This window comes from Ammospiza caudacuta, chromosome 29 (assembly GCF_027887145.1).
Source record: "Ammospiza caudacuta isolate bAmmCau1 chromosome 29, bAmmCau1.pri, whole genome shotgun sequence".
NCBI lineage: Eukaryota > Metazoa > Chordata > Aves > Passeriformes > Passerellidae > Ammospiza > Ammospiza caudacuta.
Window position 1 is genome coordinate 2,512,904 of NC_080621.1, and position 9,362 is coordinate 2,522,265.

Genomic DNA, 9,362 nt, shown 5'->3' on the forward strand with positions numbered 1-9,362 from the left:
GTGGGCACGGGAAATGAGTCAGATGCTGTGAGAAAACTGCCTGGGCTGTTGAATCCCACAGAACAAGTAAACCCAAACAAGCTGATTTCCTGTTTGCCAACTTCCCTCCAGGAGACACGTTTCATTCACACAGCCAGCAAGAGATCAGGACAATGTTCTTGGTTGTGCCTACAATTTGGCCTGTTTTGCCAGTAAATGACTAAAAACATAACCAAGAAAATGCAGGTTCTTCTTTAACACTCAATGCTACTGTTCTACCAAAACCATAAAAATGCTTCTAAAATCCTCTCCTTCAGGTACTTTTTAAAAAAAATCAGTTGCATGCACCAATTCTTCTAAACTTGCTGGAAACTGTTGCCCAGAAAATCTTCCCCAAAATCCCTCTGAGCTCTGGCATTTCTGTTGTGAAACAGCACAGCAGCATCTCCATGGTTCTTGAGCAGACACTCACTGCTTTGGAGTTTGCATTTCATTGCAATGGGAAGATCACTATTTTAGCACTCAGTCAAGGGTCAAGGTAGACAGTCAGATTATTTCAGGAGAAACTGTAGAAGGAAAGAATCTTCCCTGAATTCTGGGAATAACTACCTACTATTCTTCCTAATCACCATACTCATCCTAATCATTGCCAACAACCTATTTGTCCTGTTGATTTCCTGAGAAGGAGTTGGAATCATAACCTTCCTACTAATCAGCTGATGACACGGCCGAGCAGAGGCCGACACCGCCGCCCTCCAAGTCGTAATTTACAACTGAATCAGAGACATCAGACTTATCCTTTGCATAGCACAACTAGGCTCCACCACAAACACCTGAGAAATCCAACAACTTCCTACCCCATCCCAATCTCCTACACTACCTCTACTAGGTCTCATCCTAGCTGCAACCAGAAAATCCGCTCAATTCGGCCTCCAGCCATGACTCCCAGCTGCAATAGAAGGGCCAACGCCCGTATCCGCCCTACTCCACTCCAGCACAATAGTAGTTGCTGGAATTTTCCTACTTATCCGAACCCACCTTCTATTCAATAATAACCAAACCACCCAAACCCTGTGCCTCTGCCTAGGAGCTTTATCCTCACTATTTGGAGCCATGTGCGCCCTCACCCAAAACAACATTAAAAAAATCATTGCCTTCTCCACTTCAAGCCAACTAGGACTAATAATAGTCACAATTGAACTAAACCTACCCGAACTAGCCTTCCTCCACATCTCAACTCACACATTCTTCAAAGCCATGCTCTTCCTATGCTCAGGCTCCATCATTCACAGCTTAAATGGAGAACAGGACATGTGAAAAATAGGAGGACTCCAAAAAATACTCTCCACAACCACTGCATGCCTTACCATCGGCAACCTCGCCCTAACAGGAACATCGTTCCTAGCAGGATTCTACTCAAAAGACCAAATAATTGAAAGCCTAAACACATCCTACTCAAACACTTGAGCCCTACTCCTAACCCTTCTAGCCACATCATTCACCACGGTACACACAATCCGCATAACCGTACTAGTACAGACCGGCTTTGTTTGAATTCCGCCCTTGACCCCAGTAAGTGAAAACAACCCCGCAGTAACTTCCCCTGTCACTCGCCTTGTGCTGGGAAGCATCCTGGCAGGATTCCTCATCACCTCATTCATCATCCCCACAAAAACCCCTCCAATAACCATGCCACCCTCTATTAAAATAACCTCCCTAATTGTAACAGCCCTAGGCATTGCTTTAGTTCTAGAAATTTCAAAAATAGACCAAACACTCATCCTCACAAAACAAGCTCCCTTCTAAAACTTCTCAACATCCCTAGGATACTTTAACCCCCTAACCCACTGCCTAAGTATAACCAACTTCCTCAAAGGAGGAGAAAACATCGCATCCCACCTAACTGACCTCTCCTGATACAAAATACTAGGTCCAGAGGGGCTAGCCAGCCTGCAACTAATAGCAACCAAAACTGCCACCACCCTCCACTCAGGCCTAATCAAAGCTTACTTAGGATCATTCGCCTTATCCATTCTCATCATCCTCATATCCACATACAGAAATAACCAATGGCCCTCAACCTTTGTAAAAACCACCAAATCCTCAAAATCATCAACAACGCCCTAATCGACCTCCCAGTGCCATCAAACATCTCAACATGATGAAACTTTGGGTATCTAGTAGGCGTTTGCTTAATTACTCAAATCGTCACAGGTCTTCTGCTAGCTATGTACTACACAGCAGATACCAATCTAGCCTTCTCCTCTGTCGCTCACATATGCCGAGACGTACAATTCGGCTGACTCATCCGCAACCTCCACACAAACGGAGCCTCCTTCTTCTTCATCTGCATCTACCTACGCATTGGCCGAGGACTCTACTACGGCTTATACCTGTGGAGGATATTATTAATAGTTGGTTAGCTGAGAAAGGCCATGCTGACATAATGCCGCTGGTTAAGCTGAGAGAGGGAAGTCAGCAGTCAGTAAGCTGAAAGGAGAAGTCAGCAGTCGGTGTCCAATGACAGGCACGGACAGACTGCCCTTGCCGCAACATGAGGATAGGGAAGAGAGATTCTTCCTGAGAATATGTAGAAAGTATCAAAAGTATAACCATAAGAATGCAGAAGTAGGCGTAGTTGCTGATATGTAACTAACCAATCCTGAGCTCAACTTTTGCAATATGTATGAAGCTCATTATGAACTGTATTTACCCTGCTGTACTAATCAATAAAATCGGGCCTGTGATGATCTAATTGATGTCCTGGTCTCCTTCCGTCGACACATACCTAAACAAAGAAACCTGAAACATTGGAGTCATCCTCCTCCTAACCCTCATAGCAACTGCTTTTGTAGGATATGTCCTACCGTGAGGCCAAATATCATTCTTAGGAGCTGCAGTAATCACAAACCTATTCTCTGCCATCCCTTACATCGGGCAAACACTAGTCAAGTGAGCCTGAGGCGGGTTCTCTGTTGACAACCCTGCACTGACCCGATTCTTTCTCTCCACTTCCTCCTTGCCTTCGTCATCGTAGGCCTTACTCTCGTCCATCTCACCTGGTTTACACCCTTTATCCTCCGATTAAAATTACAAAAGGACAACGCATCACACAATTGGTACCACTATCACAAATGACATCGGGAATACAATCATTTACTGGGCAAACACGGAATGAAAAAGGTTTTGGCTCTACTGGCGTTACACTTTTGACTGTGGATTTACAAAATAGATCAAAGCAAAAGGTTTTAATTACTTATGGGCATCAAAGCATAACCCTTTATGGATTTTTGGATACAGGAGCAGATACCAGCATCATTTCTCCAGAAGCGTGGCCACAACATTGGCCTCTATTTCCATCATCAAACATGCTCACAGGAGTAGGAGGATTTACATTGGCAAGCAGATCGCCGCTTTTGTCTGTGTGCATTGAGAATCGACAAGTATCTGCTGTGTTTTCAATTGTTCAACTGCCTCCTACAGTTTCCTGTTTAATTGGAAGGGACATTTTAACACAATTGGGAGTGGTGCTAACTAATCAGCACCCTTTGGGGTAATTGCCATTGCTTGGACTTTCCCCATTCCACTCACCTGGAAAACGGATACACCGGTGATGGTTAAGCAATGGCCATTAAAAGGGGAGAGTCTTATGCATGCCCATGAATTGGTAAAGGAACAATATACAAAGGGACACCTACGACTATCCACGAGCCCTTGGAATACACCTATTTTTGTAATCAAAAAGAAATCAGGGAAATATCGTTTGATACATGATTTGAGGGCTGTAAATGACCAGATGGAACCAATGGGGGCCTTACAGCCTGGTCTTCCAAATCCAGCTATGATTCCAGAACACTGGCCACTTTTAATTATTGACCTAAAGAATTGTTTTTTCACTATTGGGCTGCATCCTGATGATATGAAGAGGTTTGCTTTTACTTTACCAGCAATAAATTGTGGAGAACCGGATAAAAGATTTGAATGGACGTCTCTTCCGCAAGGCATGCGCAACTTCCCCACTTTATATCAGCTTTATGTTGATGCTGCATTATAGCCACTACGTCGCAAATGGCCAGCAACTATAATATATCATTACATGGACGATATTTTGTTTGCACAGCAACAGCCATTCTCCTCTTTACAGATTAACAGCATTAAAAATACTCTTGCTGCATATTCACTTGTTATTGCTACAGAGAAAATTCAAACTACAAGGCCCTGGAAATATTTGGGATGGACTTTGACGGATCAGATAGTAATACCTCAAAAATTTGAATTACAATTGGACATTAAGACTCTACACGATGCACAGAAGTTGCTGGGAGACTTACAGTGGCTGAAGCCCATTGTGGGAATACCAAATCATTTATTAGAAACCCTTTGGCCTTTGTTAAAGGGCGTTGACCCTACTACTCCTGTACACCTGACAAAGGAGCATCATCTTGCTTTGCAGCAAATTAGTAATTGTGTACAGCAAGGGTATGTGTCTCGTCGACAACTTGATCATCCCATTGACCTTACTATTTGGAATAGCCCTTGCCATTTGCCTGGTGCTCTCTCTCAACTACAAAAGAAAACGGGGGAGATACGGGTGTTGGAATGGTTGTCACCACCACTACAGCATAAGAAAACAATATCTTCAAAAATTGAACAATTGGCTGCATTAATTAAAAAGGGGCGTCTCAGAATTCTTGAAGTGGATGGTAGAGAACCTGCTAGCATTAGATTGCCTATGGAAGAAGAAACCTTGGACTGGTACTTGATTAATTCGAAGGATTTACAGGAAGCATTATTGACATCATCTGCTAAAGTAGAGACTAGCAAATTAGTGCCTAGAGTTTTGCAATGGATGACAGAATGGAACTGGATCACTCGACCTTTGAGAGAAAAATACCCCATAGAAGGAGCTATTACAGCTTTTACAGATGCAGGAAAGAAATCAAGGCGTGCTGCTGTCACCTGGCAAGAAAAAGGACAATGGAAGCATCAACTCCTCACAGCAGACCTTGCAGATAGCTTACAAACTCTGGAATTGTTAGCAGTAGTATGGGCAGTGTCCAACTTACAGGAACCTTTAAATGTGGTCACAGACTCTATGTATGTCACAGGAGTAGTCAGACGGATAGAGGAAGCGGCAATTAAGGAAGTGAATAATAAATGATTGTATGAGTTACTGATACAGTTAAGGAAAGCTTTACGGGAGAGAAAAGCAGCGTATTCTGTGATTCATATTAGGAGTCATAAATGGTCTGAAGGTTTAGGAGAAGGGAATGAACGTGCAGATAAATTGGTTACCCTACCCATTGATAATTCTTGTCCTATTGATAAGCATACATTGGCCAGAGAAGCACATAGTAGGTATCATCAAAATGCAAGAGGATTAGCAAAACACTTTGAGCTGAGTTTGTCAGAAGCCAAGGCCATTGTTAGAGCATGTCCAACATGTAGTTATCATAATGGTGGAATAGGTCTAGGCATCGGGGTTAATCCTCGAGGTTTAGAAATAAATGAGAAATGGCAAATGGATGTTACACACATAGCTAGATTTGGTAAAGTCAAGCATGTGCACGTCACTATAGATACATATAGTCATTACATATGGGCTACGGCTCAGGCAGGAGAGAAAGCTATACACGTTACCAGACACCTGTTAAGTTGCGTCGCTGTTATGGGAGTACCAAAGAGTATCAAAATGGATAATGGTCCAGCTTATGTAAGTGCTAGAGTCCTAGTAAGTGCTAGAAATTTTTGAATCAGTGGTCTGTTAAGCATGTGACAGGTATTCCATACTCCCTTACTGGACAGGCAATAGTGGAAAGAGCAAACGGCACCCTTAAGCAGTATATTGAAAAACATCAAGATTTGAGAGATCCACAAGCATGTTTGGCTAAGGTTCTGTATGTGATTAACCATTTATGTATTTTTGGGGAAGACGATACCCCCCCCTGCAATTAAACATCACCCGAGGTCAAGTCAGGAAACTACTAAGGAAACAGAGGTCTGGGTCAAGTATAAGAACCCGAGTACAGGATTATGGGAAAAACCTGCAAAAGTATTATATTGGGGTCGGGGGTATCTTTGTGTTTCCTCACCTACAGGGCCTTTGTGGGTGCCTGCTAAGTGGACTAAACCTGTTTTTGATGCAGCCTCTGGTGGATCGCCTTACGGAGGAGGACAAGGAGCGACTGGGGAAAAAACTGCTTCTACTCCTACAACCACTACTGTTACAATTGAAGGGGTACTCGAAAGCGGTGGACAGAGCACTGACACATCACTACCGGACAGCCCAGGAGCTGATTGGTTTTATTGACTCATTATCAACCTTTCGTTTAACAAATCCAGCGAAAGAACATTGCCTTGACTGTCACAATCCACATTGTGCTGCTTGGATAGCCCTACGTTGTGGGGGTTGTGATAGAACTTTTTGGATAGAACAATCATTATTGTGGGATTTGTGGCGTCACACTTGTGAGCACGAGTACACGTGGGGTAAAAGCTGGCAAGATGAATTAAGGAGACAAACAGGGCAAAATGCATATATAGCTTTAAATCTTTATGAGTCTCCTGAACAGAAAATTCTTGCTTATTATCGATGGGAGGTACAATGTATTGTGAATAGAATTAAGGTTCAAAGTAAATCACGCATAGTTTCTATAAGGTGTAGGAAATTAGTACCTTTAACACAGCATTCAATTGTAGGACCCTTCAAGAGGAATCCTGATAGAGCACTAGATTGCTGCATTGAAAAGTTGCAAAAATTGAGTTTGCAAGTGGCAGGACCAGTAAAATTAGGAGCAGCAAGATTGAAGATAGATAAGAAAAGGAAGGCAAAAAAGGGAATGATTTCATCTGAGTAAGGATATCAGTGAGCCTTCAAACTTACCTCATGCTATACCTGTAAGCAAGGATGCTGATTTAGAGTTAGTATATTCAAAAACTGACTCAGCCTTACAATAGACAATCTAGCAAACCAGGGAAAAGACAACGAAGAAAGGAAAAACAAAGCAAGCAGAAAGAAAAATGAGGTTTGTTCTTGTTATACTGCTCAATGCTGTAGCAAGTGAAGCAGTAGGAATAACACACTTTAGTCAACCAAGAGAAAATTTATGGGTGACACTTGCTAATCAAACTAACCAATCATCGCTTTGTCTTAGTCTTGGAGGAGTCACTAACCCATTTCGAACATGCCTGGTGGGACTTCCGCTGTGGTCTCCTGGAGAATTTTGCAGTTTGATAAACAATCAAACCTTATGTATGTCTAACATGTCAAACATCACACTGCCAGTACAACAAGGGTATACTGCAAGTCAGAGTGATGGTTCTCGCCAATGCTTACTAATCCAATCACTTAACACTTCTTTGCATTCTCCTCCTGAGGAATTGGATCTTTTTGGAAGTACAAACGCCAGTATGTCTAACACGACAGCTGGCGGATGGTTTAGCTTCAAATTTTCGGATGCTCAGAATTTAAACCAACCTAAAGAAACATGGGCCACCCTAGATTGATCCCTGAATGTGAGTAAATTCTCTCCGCAGCATTACAGTCAATGTAACGGCACAAATATCACCGCACCAATGAAATTACCCATAGGAATATTTTTGATTTGTGGAGACAGGGCGTGGAATGGTATACCAGCCAAACCACAGGGTAGATCCTGTCATTTGGGGAAATTGTCATTGTTTCACCCTAACGTATCCTTGCTAATGCAGCTGAGTCTAAATTCAAACAGGAAGAGACGTAGCATACATGACTTAGACTGCAGCCAGATAGGAGATCCACAGTTTTGGGGTACATTCAAACAAGTGGTAGTTTCAACTATCTTGCCAGGAGGATCTGCCAATAAAGCTATGAATTTAGCAAAGCAATTAGGGTGCTGGGCAAAGGATGAGCTAAACAAGACATCACAAATTCTAGACATGCTAACCGCAGATGTGCAGAGTGTTAACCATGCTGTTTTGCAGAATAAAGCTGCTGTAGATTTTTTGCTCTTAGCACAAGGGCATGGATGTGAAGAGTTTGAGGGAATGTGTTGCATGAATTTGTCTGATCATTCGGTGTCCATTCCCACTAAGATAAAAGAACTGCAACAGGGACTTCACAGTCTCAAGGAAGAAGAAGGATTAGGAATTGGTGAATGGCTTAAAAGCTTAGGACTTGGGCCATGGCTGAGGAACATTGTGATCTATGCCATAGGACTACTGGGTGTAATTTTACTGTTTTTGCTTATTTTGCCTTGTATCTTTAACTGTATTCAAAACATGGTCAGCCGTACAATAGCAAAAACCTGGCACACTAGTCTTCTTGCTCAAGAAGAAAACGGGGGAAATGTGGAGGATATTATTAATAACCAATCTAGCCTTCTCCTCTGTCGCTCACATATGCCGAGACGTACAATTCGGCTGACTCATCCGCAACCTCCACACAAACGGAGCCTCCTTCTTCTTCATCTGCATCTACCTACGCATCGGCCGAGGACTCTACTACAGCTTATACCTGTGGAGAATATTATTAATAGTTGGTTAGCTGAGAAAGGCCATGCTGACATAATGCCGCTGGTTAAGCTGAGAGAGGGAAGTCAGCAGTCAGTAAGCTGAAAGGAGAAGTCAGCAGTCGGTGACCAATGACAGGCAAGGAAAGACTGCCCTTGCTGCAACATGAGGATAGGGAAGAGAGATTCTTCCTGAGAATATGTAGAAAGTATCAAAAGTATGACCATAAGAATGCAGAAGTAGGCGTAGTTGCTGATATGTAACTAACCAATCCTGAGCTCAACTTTTGCAATATGTATGAAGCTCATTATGAACTGTATTTACCCTGCTGTACTAATCAATAAAATCGGGCCTGTGATGATCTAATTGATGTCCTGGTCTCCTTCCGTCGACACATACCTAAACAAAGAAACCTGAAACATTGGAGTCATCCTCCTCCTAACCCTCATAGCAACTGCTTTTGTAGGATATGTCCTACCGTGAGGCCAAATATCATTCTTAGGAGCTGCAGTAATCACAAACCTATTCTCTGCCATCCCTTACATCGGGCAAACACTAGTCAAGTGAGCCTGAGGCGGGTTCTCTGTTGACAACCCTGCACTGACCCGATTCTTTCTCTCCACTTCCTCCTTGCCTTCGTCATCGTAGGCCTTACTCTTGTCCATCTCACCTTCCTCCACAAAACAGGCTCAAACAACCTGCTAGGCATTCCCTCAGACTGTGACAAGATCCCCTTCCACCCATACTACACCATCAAAGACATCCTAGGATTCGTACTAATGCTCTCCCTACTTGTCTCACTAGCCCTATTCTCCCTCAGCCTCCTAGGTGACCCAGAAAACTTCACCCCAGCCAACCCACTAGTCACCCCTCCTCACATCAAACCCGAGTGA

The 9,362-nt window shown here is 43.0% G+C and overlaps 2 pseudogenes; both read left to right on the top strand.

Annotated features, from left to right (window-relative positions):
• Nucleotides 1-2,048: 2,048 nt before the first annotated feature.
• LOC131569169 (cytochrome b-like) lies at nt 2,049-5,121 on the top strand (annotated as a pseudogene).
• Nucleotides 5,122-8,305: 3,184 nt separating this feature from the next.
• LOC131569170 (cytochrome b-like) lies at nt 8,306-9,362 on the top strand (annotated as a pseudogene).